General features: G+C 42.0%; 1 long non-coding RNA gene across 2 annotated transcripts in view; it reads right to left on the reverse strand.

The window, feature by feature from the left end:
* The window catches only part of LOC121922352, a 79556-nt gene that overhangs the window by 6780 nt on the left and 50181 nt on the right, over window positions 1-22595 (reverse strand). For both annotated transcript variants that reach the window (XR_006102139.1, XR_006102140.1), the window contains exon 4: window positions 19437-19586. This is a non-coding gene — a long non-coding RNA (uncharacterized LOC121922352). The remainder of the gene's footprint in view (window positions 1-19436; window positions 19587-22595) is intronic.

Here is a 22595-nt window from a genome sequence, read left to right on the forward strand (position 1 = left end):
CAGCCTGAAAAGTGGCAGATCGGGGCCTCAGCGGCTGCCGCTCTGCACATTGAGGCCCCGATACACCGGGGAAAGGGGCGGGTGCAGACCGCCCCAAATGGGCGGTCTATAACCCGCCCGTGAGAAATTATATGATAGCTATCATTAAAAGAATGTCATGTGGGAGTGAACTTGTATTTTTATGTTCCAGAGGAATAGGATTCAATGGATTCAAATTACAAGAATGAGGATTTTGACTATACATTTGGAGGAAGTTTCTATGGTCAAGAACCATTGAACCTTCCTCAACAGGTGGTGGACTCTCCTTTGTTGGAGCCTTTTCTGTAGAGGTTAGATGGCTACCACACAGAGTGCTTTACTACTAGATTCCTGCACTGCTAGAGAGTTGGACAAGATGGCCTTCAGTGTACTTTCCAACAACTCCATGATTTTCTCATATTTATCATCTATCTATCTATCTATCTATCTATCTATCTATCTATCTATCTAATCTATCTGTTCATTGTCTACCTCTTTTTAATTTTCATTGCAGTAATTCTGTCTCTACTTTCCTTCTCCTTTTTTAGATTTAGGAGCTACCTTCAGATTTCTTCCTGCTCTGTGAACATTGCCTAGATTAATGGTAGCTTTTATATTACCTATAAGCCTTTTTAATTATATCACCCCCTGAATTATTTCAGTATATTAAAACACTTCTCTCCTCAATTTGACTTTATGCTTGCAAGAAATGATAGCACTCAAGTTGTTTTATATGGTTTCAGCCCAAAGGGTAATTAGAACATCCATGCAGATGTACAATTGTCCCATGGAAAGTAGCTGAAATTTGGGATGATTTGACCAGTACACTTACACTTTTACCCCTCCCAACTCTTTGTGTTCTTCTCAAAACCTCAAGTGACTCTTGCGTTAAAATTCATGTTTCTCCCCCTTCCCAGTCATTGTTCTCCAGGCCCTCTAGCATTAGCTGATATTCCCCTCCTGGGCTCCTTGGGCGTAGATTTATTATTCTACAGCGATTGCGTCGAATTGCACTTGAAATCAATTAGCACAGGTGCTCAAAGATGAATGTTCAGGCTTGGAAAAAAGGTGATGAAAACATACCATTTAAATAGAAATCAATTTTCCTTTCATGTATTTCTTCCTAGCTGCTCCCCCCAAATTAATAGTTTCTAGATATTTGTGTGCAAAGAGGAGATTTTTCTCTCACAAAGGACTTTTGTGTCCTCCTCTTTCCTCACAACACACACATGTATTTATATTTAGAATATGTATTGCATCTTCATGGCAACATTCAAAGAAAATGGGCATCTTTCCTTTCCTTTTTTTTTAAGGCTTAAAACTCAGAACTGTTTGCGTTCATGCAAACTCGCAGGCGCCGTTGGCAGCTAGTCATAATTTTGAATTCTTGGGGGGGGGTCCTGTATTTTCAAAAACTAGTATCAAAATGCACTTTTATTGCCTTCCCAATGTTCAAAAAGCCCAAGGGCTTTGAGAGGATGACCTGAGGAGCTTAATTTGATTGTCTGGTATCCCTTCTTCTCATAGCCTTTCAATGCAACATGCAGACTACATGTTATGATTACAATTCCCCCAACAACACCATCTTTGCTATGCCTAATTTTCAAAACCTCTTTCCTTGATGAAGAGACCTGTAGTCTCAAAAGCTTGCACAAAGACATTTTTACCTTTCTTTTAGTTGCCTAGATAAAGGCGTCACCACAATATGTGTTTTTGGAATTTGTTTTATAGTTAACATGGCTATCCTTTCATTTTTCAACCACTCCCACAGATCTGCCATCTGAAATAATAATAATTAATAATAATTTGTTTTATTTATATACCGCTATTCCAAAGATCATAGCGGTGAACAGCAAGTAAGCTAATTAGCAAGTAAGCTAATTTGCCCCCAACAGTCTGGGTACTCATTTTAGCGACCTCGGAAGGATGCAAGCCTGAGTAGAGCTTGGGCCCTTTTGCTGGTCTTGAACTCGCAACCTTGTGGTTTCGAGTGAATGGCTGCAGTACAGGCATTTAACCACTGCACCACCAGGGCTCCATACTGCAAGTTCCCCACCAGAAGTGGTTGGACATATTTTCTAAAGAGGGTTGTCCATGTCCAATTCAAGATTGAAGAATTAGAGTAATGTATGCAATGCTGTTATGTGTTTTGATGTATATTCGGTTGCACACATTTATTTATTTAGGTAAGTTATACCCCAGCTTTCTGCCAGCACAGGATTCAAGGTGGCTTAGAGTAAAACTAAGTCAAGCTAAAAAAACCAAACCAAACCAAACACCCTAATAATATAATTTTTCAAAAAATAAATAACTATTCTGTTTTAAAAACTCAAGTTAAAAACAGTTTTAAAACATGTTTAAAACATTAAAAAGAATACACAACACAACCGATTAAAAACTCTGTTGCAGTAAGTTTAAAAATCAAAGACCAGGCTAAATAACAAGGTCTTTGTCTCCCGAAGAAATAAAACAGGGAGGGGGCCAGCTGAGCCTTCTGTGGAAGTGAGTTTCACAACTTGGGAGCAGCCACTGAGAAGGTGCTGTCCAAAGATCCTGTGATGGTGGTGGGACTGAGACAAAGCCCTTTCCCACAGATCTTAAAATTCAGTCTGGCTTCATTTAGGGAGATTTCAGTCTTTCAGATAGTCTGGGTCCAGCCTGTATAGGGCTTTAAAAATTATGACCAGCATTTTGAATTCTAGCTTGAAATGGACCAGTAGCTGATGGAGTTATTTCAACAAGGGTGTTTTATGCTCCTGATAACCAGCTCTAGTCAAGGGCCTGGCTAGAATTTTGGACCCACTGAAGTTTCCAGACAGTTTCCAAAGGCAGCCTCACTTAGATTGTGCTACTGTCATCCAAGTGGGATGTAATCAATCCATGTGTCACCATAGCCAGATCTGACATGTGAAGGAACACTTGTAGCTGTGCAAACACTCCTGGCCACTTTCAAAACCTGGACACCTAGGGGTATGCCAAATTGTGAACATGAAATTTCAGGGGGATCGAATCCTTGTTTCCTGATCTGCCTTTTAATTGACCAGGAACACTTCTATCTTGTCTGCATTAAAATTCCATTTGTTTGCCTCATCTTCATCAGACTTGGTTTTAACACATAGATAGCTTCCTTGGAATTGGATGGAAAGTAGAGATAGAGTTTGGTGTCATCAGCATAACCCCAAGATACCTGTTCCAGTGGTTTTATGTAGATGTTAAATAGCAAGGGATACAGAGTCAACCCTACCATTCAACACAAGCAGTGAGTAGCACCATGAAGGCATAACTGCACATAAGATGACTTATGCTATGTCCCAATGGACACACGATGAGTGCATGAGCTGATTCCCTACAGAAGGCTGGTTGTACAACTGACAGAACCAAGATAACAATGCAACTCTTTGCAATGGGGCTTCATAGGGAGATAGACCAGTAGCAGAGTGCATTGTTTGCATGCAGAAGTCTTGGCATTGCAAGATAAAATAGATATAGTACTTGGAAATCTTACTCACCACTACAGTGGGATAGTCACCAAGCACAAAGTTTGATTCAGAATCAGTTCTTCAGAAAATGGCCCACTTTGATTCAGACCTATGTGGAGCCAGGGAATGTCTGGGGGTAGAGGGATTTTTTGCTTGGAATCAGGCAGCAAAATGTGTGTACAGTTTGCATTATTTAATTGTCCCCAAAGAATCATGGGATTTAGATTTGGGGGGGGGGGTGCTGAGACCAAAGTGGTTTAGCTAGGAATAACTGGTGACTTCCACATCAGTTGACTCATTAAACCAATTGATGTAACAATGTCTAGGTTATATTATCAGCTGCATCCCAGCCCTCCTTGTCTGAGTTAGATAACATTTATTGCCAGGAAAGCTTTGCCCTGCATTTTTCCAGTGGTTATTCTGCATGTTTTTAGTGGTCATTTGTGTCATTGCCCGTGTTGTTTTTGCCACAGAGACAAACATTTCAATAATCATTTGGAATATTTGTCATTATCCCTTTTGATCCGAGATTCCTAATCCCCCAATTGAAGCCAGCATTTGTCTCCCAAGTAAAATAATCGTGCCCTTATAGTGCCCTGACCCTTATGGGTTTTAGTGCTTCATCCTTATGATGATGATTATTAATCTTTTCCAATCATTCCCCACCCCGTCATCTGTTTTAGAAGGTGAATGACTAGAATAGGGTTGTTAGCTCTGCAAACCAACAAGAAAAATGATAACCGAGTCCTAGATTCTCATCCCAGCTGTGACCATAGAGTCATTCACTGCTAACAGTCGACAAGCCTGTTACTTGACCTCTTTGTAACTGCTCAAACCCAGATAAAGCCAGCCTAAAAGTAGGACATCCTTAAAAACAAGATATGGCATTTTCCTCTAAGCTGTCCTGTATTGAGAAATGGCAAAGCAAGCCTGTTTACTGAATGGAGGATGATGTATGTTGGGCAGGCTTATACTGTATAGGGACATACAGTATTTCAGATACCCAGGCCACAGAGTCATGTTTCACAAGTAATTTGATGAGTAGGAATAAAGCAACCCAATCAGTGTAACTAGTAACTTCTCCTAGTTATTTCCAATCACTACTTTTAAATAGTATTATAAGGCATGTGAAGCAGCATTTTGAGAGCCTGTCTGGTGTAGTGGTTTGAGAGTTGGCTTAGGAAGACCAGGGTTCAAATCCTTACTCAGCCACAGAAACCTATGTGTGATTTTGGGCAAGTCACACTCACTCATCCTCAGAGGAAGGCAATGGGAAACCCCCCTCTGAATGAATTCTGCCAAGAAAACACAGTGATAGCTCTACCTTAGCAGTGCCATAACTCAAAATAACTTGAAGGTACACAACAAAGCATTTTAACATGACTTTTTGAATTCTATAATACTCTTTTATCTATCTTCCCCCATCCCCCAAGCAACAAGCAACAAGAAATGCAGCCTTTTCTCCTGTTATGATTATGTTTTTCCTCCCGATGAAAACATCTTTGTGCTTCGTTCATTCTATTGCAAATACTTCAAGGATCAGTCACAAAAATGGTTCAGTGCTTATTCTTTCAGTATTGATCATCTCCATCCACTCTTACTGCCCCCACTCTCAGCATCTCTTTTTCTCCTTTATTCCCATTTATTTTTGGCATACGTTACTTGCAAGCAGCTTGTCCTGAAACGTTTTTCAGTTTTGTGTCAACCTCCACTCCCCCACCAAATAGTATGCTATATAATAACCCTCTTACAAACATTCTTTCTTTGTTTGTATACTGTACAACCTTTCTGTTTCTAGCCATTTTGACCTATTCCCCAAAACTATGCCAATTACCCTTGAACAATACAATTGCATGCTGACCAACAATTCTCTTGACAATTCTCCCAGAGCCAATTCTTCCTGTCTCAGCAAAGGAAAAAAACCAACCCTTTCTCATATATGTTGTTTGTATATGTGAGAGAGACAGAGAAAGAGAGAGCTCTGCTATAGCATTTGCCATTGTGCTTTGAGATCTGTGCTTTCTTGCTCATCTCCATCCCATTTTAAAGCTCTTTATTCTTTTCTTTTTTTTTAAAGGTTCTTTGCTGCATTTCCTGTTCTCTAGTTGTTTCTTACTTTGCAGTTTTGGGAAAAGATGGTGGATGCATACCTTGAGAAAAACCATTAAGGAGAAGCACTAGAAATTTTCTGCTTCTGGGTTTAAAACAGTAGTTCATTTGATTTTATAGGCTGCAATATACCAGATTGTTTCAACTTGGCAAAACTGGCAGTGAGAGTAAGGAATCATTTTACTTTTGGCAGCATGGTGGTATGATGTTCTCTTGAACAACACTGGCCATCTCTTTTCTGCAGTGCATCATTTCCACGGCATATGGCTAGAGAGAATCTGGCATTCTCCAACATACTGGAGATCAAGGCTAACATCTTATGTTGGGTTGAATAATGTGATTTGGAGCCCCTGGACTGAATGGTAACTGAATGAATGTGCCACTGAATGAGCAACCAAATGGGCAATTAAATGCACCAGCAAATGCAGTATGTGCGATGGAAAACACAACCAAATGTGCATCTGCATTTGCAATAGCAGTGCCTGCACAACTCCACTTCTACAGCCTAGAACTGAATGCAGGTCATCTGTGGTAGATCAATATGTCCAGCTGCTCAGGTTCTTTTCACATTGTTCTCTGAGAAATTTGGAAAATTTTGTTAATCATTATTATTTAAGTGAAGGAAATTATTACTGATCAGCACCCACCAAATGTCAATAGAATTCAGAGACAAAAGAAGTTGTAGTGTAGGTTTCCGTAGACCTGGTCTACTTTTGCATCTAAGGAAGTAGATCAAGTCTATGAAAGCTTATGCTAAAACATTCTTTGTACAGTTACTCTCAAAGGTGCTACAAGATTCCTTTGCATACAAAAGCCAATAGGTTCCTAATGTGGACAAGACTATGATGTATCTGCCTGATGTCTAGGTGTCAAAGAAGAAATGCCTGTTAGATAAAAGAGGTGGCAGCTATAATTCAGCACTACAAACATGACTGAATATACAGATGTTCCAAGCCAGAATTTTAAGAGATGAGCTCTCAAAGCTCTCTGCTGATACTTTCTCCCGTGCAGCCATCACTTTCACTTTTGCTGACATTTTTTTGTTTAAAATCTCAAATTGTTTCCATCTTATTTATGAATAAATGTTGATAAATTAAAAATTTGGTGGCTGTGATAATGCATTGTCAGATAAAACTATGATCATGGAGTTCCATTGTAGCTATGTCTGATGGTGCCACTCTCCAAAAGCTTACCTTTTCAGGTAATGCCTCAACCAAAGTGTTTCTGCAACACTGCAGATTTGGGCACTGGGAAATGATACAAGACATGGGGTGTTTTGAGAACAGGCAGCTGGAAAGACCCCTCAGAGTCAAGCTTTTCTCAATGCAAGCCATAAATGGGAGAATGCTGCAAACATCATTTCCCAGTGCCTTGATTTGCAGTGTCATGGAACCTCTTTGGTCAGGGTGTTGCTAAACAGAAAAGGTTTTGGGGTTACATTTGGGCATTACTGCCCATTAACACGAATCCCCAATATTACAAGGTTGTAAGTCCTGTTTATGATCTAGGATCTACTGAATAGGGTGCCAACCAATAGTTTAGGTAGAAATGAATGCGTGGAACAGGGCCTAGGCCTGTGTCTGTTTAGTTCGTCACCATATTCCACTCACTCATGAATTCATGTGCATAAAATCTACACAAACCTATGCACACCTTCACAGAAGCTATCCATGATACTGAACTTTATCTTCAAAACACACTTAGCACCTCAGACAGCTCTTTTAAAGTTCAGACTAAAATCTGGAGCAGAGCAATATGAAAATCCTGCCACTCCCTCCTCTGCCTCTTTTTTCTTCTGCTGTTACCCACCCTCCCTCCTACCCCTGACTTAGTGTAAGCTTGCTGATTGCTTTGGGGCTGGGTAGGATTCCCCTTCTTTTCCATGTGTTTTTTTTCCCTACCTTACACTGTCAGATTGGCAGCTGAAGAATTGGACTAGAGTGTGTCTTAAACAGGTGGTCACTTGGCAAGTAATGAGAGGAGAAGTAGGATTTTTTTTTTTTTAATGAACAACTATGGCATCCGTTTGGTGAAGGAGAGACCTCTGGAACTGCTCCTGGGTGGTGAAAGAGACTGCCCTTGGGGCTGGCCTGAGAATTTGGCCCTCACTACAAGTCATACAACTTGGGATGGGGGCCTTGGATTGTCTTTTCAGTAGCAGGCCAGCAGCGGAGCAACCCAAGTGTTTGGACTCTTCTTAGGGCTTGGGTGTCTTGCCCAGGAGAAGCTGAGAACCTCCTTCCTCAACTGCTCCTGCATTAAGTCTCCCACACTTTTTTTTTTTTTGCATATTTCAGGGGATTAAAGCTAAACAGGTGATAGATTAAATAAAATGGCCCATTTTTCAACCAAGTTTTGCTTTCTGGTCTTGTGGGTTGGAGAGCAAAATATGTGTATCTGTTCACCAGCAGTAGTGTTTTGATTTGCATCAGGTGTGCATTTGGCACTTCTCATACTCATTGGGCACATGTAATGCATACTGGGCACTTCTCATATTCCCTGGTTAGCTATGATGGACAACAATGCCCATGGTACATCGAGACTGTGATGCACCAGTCATTCCGCTGGCTACCATTGCGCAACAGACACATGTATCTTGTAATGCCACAGCAGCTCCTAAGTCCATATGGATGTTGTGAAACTAGTCAATTCTATTTCCTGTACATGTAAGTCTGCTTACAAAGATATAAGCCCTGTGCTGAACTGCAGCCAATATGCTGTTAACCCTAAAAGGCATAATAAGATCACCAACATCAGATAGTCTTCCAAAAATAGGCAAGATTTTAGCATGCTCCTGGAACAATTATGAGAAATACATGCTCTATGAGGAAGACAAGTGTTACTTGTCACTAGGCTCTTTGGCCCATAAGAACTTCAAATGCAAGGGGTTTGGGGACAGGGTTAGGAGCTGAAAACCCAACATCCCCTCTTGAATGCCTATACCTGGCTAGGCTGTTAACAAACAGAAGAATGACAGCATAAAAGCTCCAGTGTTAATATATTCTACTCCAAAGACAGCAAGATTTGGCACCCCTTAAACAAATTTGCCTTGAAGGGGATGAGCGGCCTGCTTTCTGTCAATTATGTTGTGTATGCCCTATGGCTTCCTTTCTTTTTCTTTTTGCCATACTAATGACCCCCTTTATGTATTTTCAACCATCCTAGTAATGTTGTGCAGTGTGTTGCCTTATGGCTCTTTTTGTTATTTGTTGCTATTTTTCAGCTATTGATGTGCACAGACCAGAACGCAGCATTCCAGTTATAGTCTCCCAAGAGCTGCCTAGACTGGAACTGCCACTTCCCCAACACAGCATATGACAGCGTATAAATCACCCGGCCTATATTTCTCCCCTTTCTTTTTTTCTTTTTCTTTTCTTTTTTTGCCGACATACTGTATTTCAAGCTCATATCCTAGCTGCAACATGCTCTCATCCCTGGGTTTCCTATCACATCTCTGCTATCTCCTTTACAACTACCTCTGATTTATGCCTCCTGGAACTGACACCAATTGTAGTTTTCTAATCCTCTCTTGTATAATTTCTCTTTGGTGCATTTCCTTAATTACCCTTGTTCTGACCTTCTCCTTTGCCTCCTTGTCCTTCCCCTCACCTTGCTTTTGAGTTTTCTGTCCACCACAGCTACATTTTCTTTATTTATGAGGAAGTATATTTTCTCCCCCACTTCTCTTCCAGGCTTCAGTTCAACAAGACACTTAAGCATAAGTGCTAAGTTGAATTCAAGTCCAAATGGCCCCATTCACTATCTCCCAAATAATGAATGGCTAATTGGGAAATATCACACACACACACACACACACACACATATATATTCTATATATGAATGGACAGCAGAATTGTTCTTAAGTAGTTAACATGGCACAGCGCACACAAGAGGGAAGTATCAGCAGACTTGTAGAAACCTAAAGGTTGTAGATGTTCAAAGGAGGAGGTTAATAGGGAGACCTATGAGTATGTAACTAAACAAGTGCTTTACATTAAAGTACCCAAGCAAGTAGCACCAAGTAACCTCAGTGGTGGTGGTGGTGAAGTGATAGCTAGATGACCAGGTGGGATTATGCAGTTCACCTCCTTGACCTTTTGAATGAGCCACTCATTACATAGATCATGGAGATATGTATGGAGATCTGGAACTATCTCAGACTTCCTTCGTCTTCTCAAAAAGTCACTTGGTCTTTGTTCTTGTTTATCAGAAAGGGATAGTCACACATGGGGTCTCCTCCATGATGGCTACCAATATTCTTGCATGCTTAGAAGCCAGAATTAGGGTTTTCAGTAACCAACTTTAGAGAGCTTTCTGCTGCACCAACTCTGAATGTATTCCCTGATACAATAGATGTCACTGTTTCTTAATTGAAACGATGAGCTTCCAAAATAGTAGTACCATACATTTTCCTTTTATGCTAGAGGATGTAGACAGTGACTCAGAAAGTGCAAGAAGTTTTTAAATCATTATGTCAGCAGAACTTTCCCTGTGCAACCAAAAAATGCAGCTGCAGGCATTTATATTAGAGCATGTCACCAGGAAGATTCCAGCCATAGAAAGCAACCTCCCACTCACCTAGTATCTCATCACACTTCAATGTGACCAAAAATTAGAAGCCATGTTGAGACTCTTAGTAGAAGCAGGTTTTGTTTGCCAAGGGGAAAGAGAAGATTTATCTCCCTGTTCCATTCTAACAATGTTCTTGAGTAACTCCTTTATTCCTCTCATATAATGAATGTGTGCCTTTCACATCCAGGGGAAACTCATTCACTACTCTTGCAACAGCTGCCTTACCTCCCTGAGATGGGGCTATAGGGCAAAGTATCAGGGCTCTCAGAAGGAATACAACATTCACTAAATTCCCATTCTGTTTCAAGATGTATGCTTTATCTATCATAACAGGCCTTTTGTTTGTCATCAAATTGGCTTAGACTTATGGTGATCCTATGAATCACAGACCTCTAAGACACCCTATTATTACCAACTGTGTTCAGGTCTTGCAGACTCAGGGCCATGGCTTCCTTGACTGACCCATCTGTAATGCAGCCTTCTTCCTCCTCTTCCTCTATCATCATCATCAGCAGCAGCAGCAGCAGCAACATCATCAATGTATGTGGCATTCTAAGCTGATGGACTTTGAAGTTTGCAACTTTGTCTTATGAATTCAGTACCAAGAAGTAAGTGCCCCACTTACCCAAGTGGCTATTCTTTCACTGGGATCCAAATTCTATTTGGACAAGTCAAAACTGTATGGGAATGAGAAACATGAATGCAATGTTCACATCCATTCTCTGTGAAGGTATACAGTATGTGATTTTGCTGGAGTGTATCTGTAGCATGGATGGAAAGTACATCGGAGTTACAAACACCATGTTTTTAGTTAACTAAGGGAAGAGAGGGGGAGAGAGGGAGGGAGGGAGGGTTACTTTAAGAGGGTTCATGAATGAGATAAAAATGTTTGTCCATTCAGAATTGGGATAGGTAACATGGCTCTAGGTGGTCATAAGGATGCCTGTTCAGAATGGTGGCACTGGTTCTTTCCTTTGCTCTGTTTGGAATTGTGATGCTCTTATATAACCAAATCTGTGTGTGATAATGTGACATCACATTGCTTGCGTAATCCTTGTTTGGCTAGGAATTCATCAGGATTTAGGACAAAGGAGTACCTGGAAGCCAGCAGTGAACAATGCATAGAAAAGTTAAGGGGCATTGGAGCTGATCCAAATTACAGCAATATTCTCAAGGGGGAGGTAGGTAATATTAGTTTGGGGAGGGATTGTGAAGGCTGTTGAGTAATGCTATAGGCCAAGAGAGAAAAATATCAATCATTTGTCAGGCAATAGCTGAGAGAGAAAGAAGAAGAAGAGGTGACTGTATGTCTGATAATCAAATATTTTTTTGCAGCAGGGTTTGCTAGCTACTTGGAGTCTCCACTAAGTAGGAAGGAAGAACTCAGGGTTAATTTAAGTGAGAAGATGCTGTGATTAAAGCCCCAAATAGTAACGGAGATCTCAGGACATCTATACCACTTGTTCCATTTGCTCCACAGCATGCCTGCCATGATCCCTTTCAACTGGTCTCTGGTCAAGTCCTCATTTCTGTTGGACATGCCAACCAAGACTGGGGCTACTAAAGAACACCGCCACTGCTTAGTTTGAGAGGCACAGCAGAAGAATGTCTGATGAGCCCCATTAATGAACTCCTAGCCAAGGGCCCCTTACCGAGAGCACACAGTTCCTATATACAGTCACTGCTTGATTGGCTGTGAGAGATAAAAATCAGCTGACAGAGCAGAGATGTGGAGCAGCCAATTTTCCATTGCCTTAGGAGAATGGAAGCAATGTGAAAAGCACAAAGCGTGCTCCACACAAAGCTGCCTTATATTGCTCCATCTAACCCACAGTGAGCAGGTGTCTGGTTTGTGAATGTACTTTTAAAAAACAAAACTAGAACCCCAAGATTGAATAATTGGAGCCTGGTACAAAATACATACGCCTAAAATTCAAGAAATCTGAGGTGAAGAATTTCTTTGATGTAGTTGGATTCATAGTGCTACCACACAAAAACCCACATCAAATGTTGCTTATTTCAACAGTGCATGTTGCATTAAGGCAAGCAGGTAGCGCTTACAGGAGAGCAAGGCAAACCAGACAGTTTAGCACCTTGGCTGCTCTGGCCATGGTCTGGCCAAGACCACTCTTCCCAGGCTTCACCCCTTCTCACAGCGTGGAAAGCTTTAAATCTGGAGTAGGTAACTGAAGTAGAATGGTGACTAATTTTTATTTTTGCAGCAGGGAAAATTTTGTTGGAAAATCAACCCTGGGAGTGGCTATCAATTTAACTCTTTTCTACACTTCTATAATTTTAGACCAATTTCCAGCCAACTAACATCATTTAGAGAAGTGGTCCCCACACTGTGCCCTTTAAGAGATTTTGGACTCCATCTCCCAGAAGCCTCAGCCATGTTGGCCAATAGTCTGGGATTCTGGGAGCTCAATCCCAAATCCCTTAAAGAGCACAGTTTGGGGATCACTGATTTAGAGATTAGGACTGAGGGTGTTTAGAAAACCTATGCCACTTTAGGTGTGTGTGTGTGTGTGTTTTAAAACAATTTAGTCAAAACCCCAGTTTAATTTTAAGAGGATTCCCCATCAACATGTACAGATATGAGACCTGGACAGTGGAAAAAAATGGGTAAGAAAAAACAACCCCAACTCATTTGGGATATGGTGCTGGAGAAGAGTGCTGAGGATATCATGGACAGCCAAAAAGGCAAGGAACAAATCAAACCAGAACTCTCCCTGAAAGCCAAGATGACAAAATTGAGGCTGTCATACTTTGACTACATCATGAGAAAACATGACTCTCTTGAAAAGGCAGTAATGCTTGGAAAGGTGGAGGACAGAGGGAAATGGAAGGTGAAGAAAACTGCATCCCAGATGTCTAGATTAAATTACAGAGTTCACAGATCTCAGTCTACAAGACTTAAGCACAGCAGTAGAGGTTAGGGGATCTTGGAGATGTTTCATCCACAGGGTTGCCATGAATCAGGGCTGACCTGAGGGCACTTAACAATAACAAAATAGGTCCCTTAATACCTTAGGGGTATGAGAACTATCTGATATTGGAAGCTAAGCAGGGCCAGTCTTGGTTAGTATTTGGATGGGAGACCACCAATAAATACCAGGTTCCTTCAAAAGAAGGAACTGGCAAAGCCACCTCTGAGAAAACCCTGTGAAATGCATGGGATTGTGATACACACACACACACACACACACACACACACACACACACACAGGTGCTCTCAGGAATGTCTTGTGAATGGGGCTGTTTAAAGGGATAAATCTTTTTAATAATACACTGGAGCTCAAGAAGAGAATGCTGCTGGTGTACCAGCAACACATATTGTGTACAGTATCTCTTCATGGAGGGGTGGGGTGGGGGAGGCTGTCCAGTTAGAAACCCTTGACAGTCTATTGCAAAACACCCAGAGGTCTACCAACTTAGTTATGAGACCCAGTTTAGATATTATAGGTGTCATACATAAACATAAGTGGAGGTATAATCTATTTATCTAGTTGCTGGATGGAATATCATACAATGTTCAGAGCTGTTCAAAGCTTTGAAAAGCTGTCCTAAAATTGATCTATGAACTGCACTAACACATCTCTAACCAATCTTTGAATAGGAAATTTTTAAAACACAAACCTCACATTCACATTATGCATCACCCCACACCCAAATCTAAGTACCTGAGACTTGTCATCTCTTGATTTCTTTGGTGTGGATGCTGGCTGTCAAACATGTCAGACATTGTCAAATACATTGTCAGGCATGGTCAAAATAATAAATACATTCTGAGTTATCTAATACATGCTTCCATATACTAAGCTGTACTGCCTGCCAACTCATCTCTGGCTTTACTTCGCGAATGAAGATTCAGGAAGGACTCATCCCGCGCTTTCTACAAGCGTGCTGATGACTAAAAAGGCCAATCCGAGATAAACAAGTCTGGTTGCAGAAAGCACAGCAGAAAGTCTCCTTCGGTGATGTTTCCGGGTTGTGGTTCTTTCTGCGTTGTCGTTTCTCTTCGAGACTCATTCAGTGTGAGCTTTCAAAAAAGGCTGCAGCATCATGGATAGTGCGCCTCCATGCCTCCCGGTGCGAGGCCAGGGTAGACCATTGTTGATGACCAATTTGGTTGAGCCTGAGATGTTGTTTCAGGGAGTCCTTGTATCTCTTCTTTGGGGCGCCCTCTTACGCTGACCTGTGGCGAGTTCACCGTAGAATACTATTTTTGGGAGGTGATGGTCCTTCATCCTAGAAACGTGTCCTGCCCAGCACAGCTGCCTCCTCAATAGCATGACCTCAATGCTAGTGATCCCTGCTTGCTCAAGGACAGCAACATTTGTCACATAGTCAGTCCAGTGTATATTTAGAATTGTACGTAAACAGCGCTGGTGAAAGTGTTCAAGGAGTCATAGGTGTTGGTGATAAGTGACCCATGTTTCAGACCCATAAACAAGAATAGACAGTACAATGGCTCTATACACACTGATTTTTGTGCTTTGCCTGCCACCTACTAAAAACAGAAAACACTAAATACCATTATATATCAGCTACCATATGCAGTCCAATTTTAAATGCTATACATGTGTTTATGCTGGGGAAGAGTATGAGAACACATTTGCCCTGCTGTTTTGAAATAGTCAATGAACCCTCTAGACCGAGCAAATTTCCTTGTCTCTCCTCTAAAGTGGATTTTTCAGCACCACAAACAGCTCCATAGCACAGCAATCATAGTGGCCTTTGTTATCCACAAACCAGGCCCTCAGGGGATGAAGACGGTTATTCTTACGTGATTTCTCATCTTCCACCAACAAAAAGAAGAGGTCCAAATCATACCGAAGGTACTTTTCACAAACAGAATTTCAGCTACAGAGGAAATAGTTTACTAGGCTATGGGTGGGTGGGAGCACTTAATAGTTGGGCCATAATTCCTGCTTTTCAAATGATAAAGCCCAGATGTCTCCCAGATCTGTCTCTCTAGCCTTATGTGATACATAAAGTTAGGCAACAAACTGAAATTAAGAAAAATATTCTGGTCTTTATAGTAGCAAAACCAGAGATTTCAATAACCAGTGAGCTTTAAAAGTTCCAAAAATGGGTCACTATTGCTTTGTCTCAGAGATAGATGTAGGTCACTTCTTAAGGTGATGATCTGTGCATCCATGCTGGTCCATGAGCCATCAATTCCTGGTCTGTGGTAAGTTTCCAAGAAACTATACTCAGGGCCAGTACAGACCAGCATGAAAAGCCAGCTTCCAGCTGTCTTGGGAGCATAGTGTATGCACAATGCATGCCCAAAGACACCTAACAGACAGGTTCAGGGCATGGTAGCAGTATGGTGTTTACACACTGCACTCCACAGGAGCAGCATAAAGCAGTGGTGGGGTGGGAAAAGCCAGCTTTTTGCTGGCTCAAAAAGGAGCAGCATTTTACTGGCAGATTGGGGCTGCAGCATGTAATTGCTGCTGCCCCAACCCGGCTCTCTCAGGGGCAGCTTCAAGTCACCCCTTTGGTCTGTTTCGCCTCTCACATATTAATGATATGGTACAAATATAGTTCCCCTCCTTGGTGCATTGAGGGGGAAATTGCTAGGCTACCACATTTGATATCTTGAGAAGCTCTGGGCTAGGTGATCCTTGCAGCACCTTGTGGTTGTTAACTGTCATATACTCAACTTTGACTTATGGCTACCTCATGAATTAGAGACCTCCAAGGCACCCTGTTCTCTATAGCTCTGCTCAGGTCTTATAGACTCAGGGCTGTACCTTCTTTTATTGATCCTATCCTTCTGTAATGTGGTCTTCCTTTTTTCCTACTATCTTCTATTTTACTAAGTATTATTGTTTTTTCTAGTGAGTCATGTCTTCTCATAATATGTCTGAAGTATGACAGTTTAAGTCATTATGCAGGCCCCATACCCCAAACTGAGTATATTTTTGGAATATCCGGATGTGATTTGGGGTTTCCACTCCTCGTTCCACATGAAAAAGGCTTACCATTTGCTCTGGGTTTTTCAGAAAGCCTGGAGCAGAATGCAGTGACAATGGCCGACTCTCTTCCCAAACAGTCCCTGTGAGAATCCCTACCAAGTAATTTTGTGTCATGAGTTGCTCCAAGGGCAGAACAAGGCTGGGCGTATAGTTTTGACCTCAGAATGACATGGACCTGCAGTGGCAGTACTGTCCAGCTCACATGGACCATGTGGAAAACCATCTTCTTTGATGTTCCCTCAAACCCTGCAGGTAAGGAAGAGATTTCAGGGGCTAGAATACTCTGGGGGCTGCCTGGAGAATTCTGGCAAATGCAGACAATCCCTAAATCTCTTGTTTCTTATCTTATTTCTTCCTTAAGAAACACCAAAAAGTCTACAAGGAGTTTGCACCTGATTCTGGCAGTAGTAACTTATGCAGAGTTTGGACCATAGATGCCAATGGCTAGAGACACTGGGGGTTGTTGAACTATAAGGCAGCAGGATGAAGAGTGCTTTCCTAAACCCTGACTTATTATCCCATTCCACCAAACATAACTTGCTGGGGCAGGGCAACACCATATGACATCCAGCCCCTTGGAGAACTATGTTTCTGACGTTTCCTGGCACCTGGGGTACTGCTGTGCCAAGAAGGGAAAGAGGCACACAGTATGTATCAGAGAAGATAAAGAGAATGCTGCATTAATTCCATAACACAAATGAACATTATGATTTGGAAAATTCATACTATTTGAGTTTAAGCACCATCAGTAATAGATGGAAAGTACATCTTTTAAACCAGCTCATCCTGAGGTTTTGTGTCTGTCTCTCCATCTATCTACCTATCCATCTGTCTCAGAAAATCTTTTGAAAGGTGGCTGGTGCACTGAGTGAGGACTGATTATCCAGTGCCTTGTCTGGACTGCATTTAGCTCACCAACAGAATCCGGAGAAAGGACAGCAACACACCCAAAGGATGAAAAATGAAGGGAAAAGAATGAAATAAGGGGAAAAAACATTTCAAAGCAACATCAATACGGAGTGGGGGGTCTTCCACTGAGATTTGATTGCCTTCAAATGGAATTGGCTACGAACAGTCTAAGAGAAAACCTCAATATGCTGTAATAAATTTTTGAGGAGATGGATGGCTCCAGTGCAAGTTATTGCAGAGAGAAGGGAGTTGCTAATGATTTGCTGAAATCACTGCAGCCTGTGCAGCCACACCAGAGGGCAGAGAGATAGGAGCAGCAGCACTCAATGCTAACAACAATAGGAATAACAACAGCAACAACAACCAAATGAGGTTTTCATTTATACATGACATTTAGAAATCCAATGAGCTATATGGAAGGAACACAGTCTAGGATTAATTCAAGGAGGAAATATAGAAGAGAAATGCACAAAGAGTGGAATCTTTCTTGCTGCAGATTTTCCACAACATTTTTCCATCTGAGAAAAATCAATTTTGCTCATTCCCTTTTGCCCAGATCCTGCTAAGGGCTAGACGTGCACAGAATCAGGTTTCCAAGTGAATATCCCAAGCTGCCAAGGGGAACCATGTGTGCCAATCCATGTTGCATGCACATATGCTCCTCCAATTTGTCCCTGTTGTTAAAATTGCACATCCCTTGTATAGACATTAAAAAAAAGGAAGTGGAATTACACTGGAAGGGAAAATAAGGGCTTGGTTCTGGTTCTTGAACACTTTTCCCTCCTACAAATCACTAATGAACATGATTCGAGTTTCTTTTGCCAATGCAAAATGCATACATTAGAAGAGATACATATAAAATGCATACATTACTATTATGGATAGATCAGGAGAAACAGCTATAAAATGTATACATTATGGAAAAGGTGTACAAGAGCATATGATCTACACACATTTTTTAAAAAAAGTATGCAATTATGAATACATATCTCCTAATGTATTCATTTGTGCACATTCTCCCCATATCCACAATGTTGCACACTGTTTTGATCAGAAATCTTTACTACAAAATTTGAATGAGTGCAAAAAGAGAAGAATAATTGCATTTCTGTCCATCTATTCATTTGAGAAATGTGAATTAGGTCACTTTGTAATAAAATGCAAATCAAATGAGTTTTCCCCACTTCTGTTTACAGTGCTAAGCCATAGATCTAGCTTCATTCACTAATGATTTCAGGCCTTTATCTTTTGACTTCCTTGCCAACATGTGAGGAAGTGACAGCTTGAATCAAAACTGATTTGGGATTGCATGTTGACCTCAGCATTTCAGACATTTCCACAAATGAAATATGGTCTATGCCTTTGAATGAGATGATGGTCATGAACATTATAATGATGCTGATGATGTTGAAGTTGATGAAAATGGAAATGATGATGATAGCAATGAATGCAATGGTTGTGATAAACATGGTATAGATGATTAAGAAAAAGAGGGGAAGGAAGAGGAGGGGCAGATGATTATGTTGATTTTAGGATGATGGTGATAATGACAGTTGTCCTATTTCAGGTGGCACATTCAGAACCAAACCAGTCCAGAGGATCTGAAGAGTGGATGAGTGATTGAAGCAGTCTGGGTGCTAAAGCAAAAAACATAGTCTGAGCTGGGTCAAAGGCCAGTCAGGGAGTAAACAAAAAGAAGAGTCCAAAAAGCAAGTTCAGGAAACTAGGGACTGGGGGCCACCATGATGCCAAAGATAGTGGTACTGTTGTTGTGCAGCACAGCACAGCAAGGCAGGCTTTGCTATCCCAGCATTTTTCTTTTAAGCCAGGGCACACCTTTGCCTGTGCCTTCATTGTTGTTTTAGTCTGTGACTCTCCAAAGGAAGAAGGAGCTCAGCCACCAACTTGCTTTCTTCAAGGTCAGCGTATGAAGGCCCAGACTTTGCTTCCAGGACAGGACTGCCAGCCTTTAGTGGCTATTACTGTTATCCAGCTTACCCTCTGTGCATTATTTTTCTGTGGAGGCTTCCTTCAGGTATGACATGATGTGCTCCTGGTGGCAATACCAATGATGCTGACGCTGATGGCGATGATGACCATAACAGCAATTATGATTGTGATGATGATGATGATGACAATGATGATGCTGATATTGATAGTGGTAGCTATCATGATTGTGATACTGATGGTAGAGATGATGGTAGTGGTGATAGTGGTGGTTATGATGGTTACTAAAGACGCTTTGCATTGTTTAAAAATGCAACACAGCCTTTGACCAGAAGCTTGCAACTGAAAATGGACATGAAAGTGACACAAAAATGAAGAGGAAACAACAGAAGAAGCAAATATAGGTACTTACATAAATGTTCAGTGACCTGGTGAAATGGCTACTGAAGAAGATAGATTTGGAAGGAAGGAGCCAAACAGCAGCTGGTTTCCCATCGAGGCAGATAGAGTGGCCATTACTCACTCTGAAGCAGCCAGGTGGAATAGCTGACTACCAATAGTCCTGGGAAAGAAAGAGAAGGGCCCATGTGGAGTTTGTCCTTAGCAGAGTTTATCACGCAAGGAAGGTGACCACTGCTGTTCCCACCCCCCCACCCCCCTAGTTTTCTGCACTAGTTTTTAAAAGTCAAGTGCACACTTGTCTGTGTCCCATGCAAACCCAGGAGCATGCAAGAGTCAGGTTCTTAGCAGTGAGATCAAGGTACCATGCATATTAACTGACCCATCATTACAGATCCCATAGCCATGGTCTCAGGGAGAAACACAAAATATAGGCAGCTGCCATGGGCAATAGGAACAAACCACTTTTAGCTGTTTTTGCCTCCACCAGGAATATTCAAGTCCTTATCACCCCAGTGTGTGCTGCACAATAACAGGGCTAGCTCATAACAACATGTTGTTTCCAGGAATATTCATCTCCCTCTGTCCGATTCTGTGAGAAATGCAGCTAAACTCAGTCAAGAAGCAAACCGTGTGTGTGTGTGTGTGTGTGTGTGTGTGTGGAGTGCACCATCAATGCTGTTCTAAGAGATGAGAGTATATTTCATTTGCTTTATTGCAGATGAGTAAAATGCTTTATTGTAGATGACTGAAAACACTGTTTTAGTGAAGCCAGAAAGGAGTCCATCTCATTCTTCCAAGCTTTCTAAATGAAATGTGGAATCTAGAATGGATCTAGAAGTCCACTTTGGCCATAGAAAGGCAGAGCTTAGCCTAGGGATGTTCCCAGATTTATGGCAGAGGGATAAAAATGAAAAAGGAAAGCTACCATATATATTTACATTCTAGCTGCATTCTATCACCCTGTTTGTTCAATGTGGATGTAGAGGATGGGGGAGTGTAAGTTGAAAGAAGGGACACCAACAATCTGAGATATGCAGATCAGGGTTGGCTCGTTTATATATGTGAGCTAGGTGTCTGCCTAGGGTGGCAAAATGTAGGAGGCACCGGCACGGTGGGGTGGCAAGGGAGCCAGGAGACTTAGAGAGAGAGAGAGAGAGAGAGAGAGAGTGGCCGGAGCCCGGAGGATGAGGTGAGTGGAGCAACAGCCCTTTCCTCTCTGTTGACTTCCCTCCTCTCTTTCCTTCATTCTTCTGTCCTCCCTCCCTCCATCCCTCTTTCCTTTCCTTTCCTTCCCTCCCTCCCCCCCCTCACTCCTCTTTTTTCCTTCCTTCCTTCCTGCCTTGGTCCAGGGCTGCTCAGAGGCCCTCTTGCTCACTTTTGCCATGGCCAAGGAGGAGGGGAAATATCTTGGGGAGGAAAGGGGGACCTGAGAGGTGCTCGCACGGAGGTGGCAAGGAAGCTGGGAGGCAGCCAGAGTCTGCCTGACCGGAGGGTGACACGTCTCACAAATACGCACACACACACACACACACACACACACACACAGAGGGCCTTGAGATGGATACCAATGGCATCTGGACAGCTATCCATCCTCGTGAAGAGTTCTTCTCCATCCTTTGCAAACTTTTTATTGTTCTTTTTGGTTGCAAAAATTGGATGATTTAAAGCCAGGACTTGCCCTCTGCCCTCCTTAAATTGGAGGACATTTGCTGACCTTTAGAACCGAGGAGAGAATAGAGAGAGAAGTTACTTTTGGTTTTGGGGGCTGGGGAGAAAGATGGACGGCAGTGGAACAGCGATTATAAATGCATAGAGTCAAGACTTCTGCTTCCAGGTTTGCACAAAAAGAAGTCATTCTGGGAAAAGGTACACTTTGTGGACTGCAAATCCCAGAAGTCTGGTGCTTCTAGGTTTGCAAAAAAAAGAAGTCACCTTAGAAAAAAGAAGGAACAGAGGAAAGAAAGAAAGAAAGAAAGAAAGAAAGAAAGAAAGAAAGAAAGAAGAGGGACAGGATAAGTTTTAAAAGGAGAGAAGGAGAAGAAGTAGAAAGTGAAGCAGGGGAGGAAAATAAAAAAGAAAAAGAAAGCAGGTTGTAGACAGGAATGGGAAGAAGGGAAAAATGTAGGGACTTAAAAAGGAAGGAAGGAAGGAAGGAAGGAAGGAAGGAAGGAAGGAAGGAAGGAAGAAGAGGGGAAGGTGAGGAAGGCAGGGAGAACTAGAGAATGAAGGAAGAGAGGAAGGGAAGGGAAGGAAGGGAAGAGGAAGAAGAGAAAAGGAAGGAAGGAAGGAAGGAAGGAAGGAAAAGGGAAGGGAAGGGTAAAGGAGAAAAGAGAGAGAAGAAGAAAGGGAGGAAAGGGAAGCCCTGAGAGGCTGAGAGAGTGTGACTTGCACAAAGTCACCCAGTGGGTTTCCATGGCCAAGCTGGGATTTGAACCCTGGTCTCCCATTGTCCTAGTCCAATACCCATGCTGGACCCTCCACTGCACTTAAAGGTACAGTACTCAGTTATTATTTGTTGTTGTGTACCTTCACGTTGTTTTCCACCTTAAAGAGACCCTAAAGCAAACCTATCCTGGGGTTTGCTTGGCAAGATTTGTTCAGAGGAGGTTTGCCATGGCCTTCCCCTGAGGAGCCTATTGACTTCAACACAAGCAGCCCCCAGTTTCAACATGTAATTGGATAAATACCCCTTACATAATCTGAAACACTGCAAAGGACCTTAAGAGAACATTTCTCAGGTTAAGCATTGTCTGTAGCTCCCCCAGCCTGGAGCAAGCATTTTGAATGCTTACAAGCAGCCTGCTTTCCTAGCATCTGCTGTGAACTTGCTTACAGAGTCACTGGCTATGCTGCTTAGGGGATTCTTTAAGACAAAGATCCAAAAAAATCACTTTTTAAACCTCTGTCTCTTTCATCACCAGCTTTAAGTCACAGAAAGGGCAAAGCTTAGAGACTGGTGGTATGGTTCTAAAGTTAGCATGGTGGTGAGTCATGTGCCAGTTTCTAGTTAAAATTGTAAATGAAATGTTCAAGGTACTAAACCCTATCCCCCAAACAGGTCCAGCACCTTGGATGACTCTAACAAGTGTTTAGAAAACTCACCACACAATGGCATGGGAACCACCAGACACACTTTTCAGAGCTTTGTATACAGAAAGTGCAAGGTCCA

The sequence above is a fragment of the Sceloporus undulatus genome, chromosome 2, assembly GCF_019175285.1.
Source record: "Sceloporus undulatus isolate JIND9_A2432 ecotype Alabama chromosome 2, SceUnd_v1.1, whole genome shotgun sequence".
NCBI classification, from domain to species: domain Eukaryota; kingdom Metazoa; phylum Chordata; class Lepidosauria; order Squamata; family Phrynosomatidae; genus Sceloporus; species Sceloporus undulatus.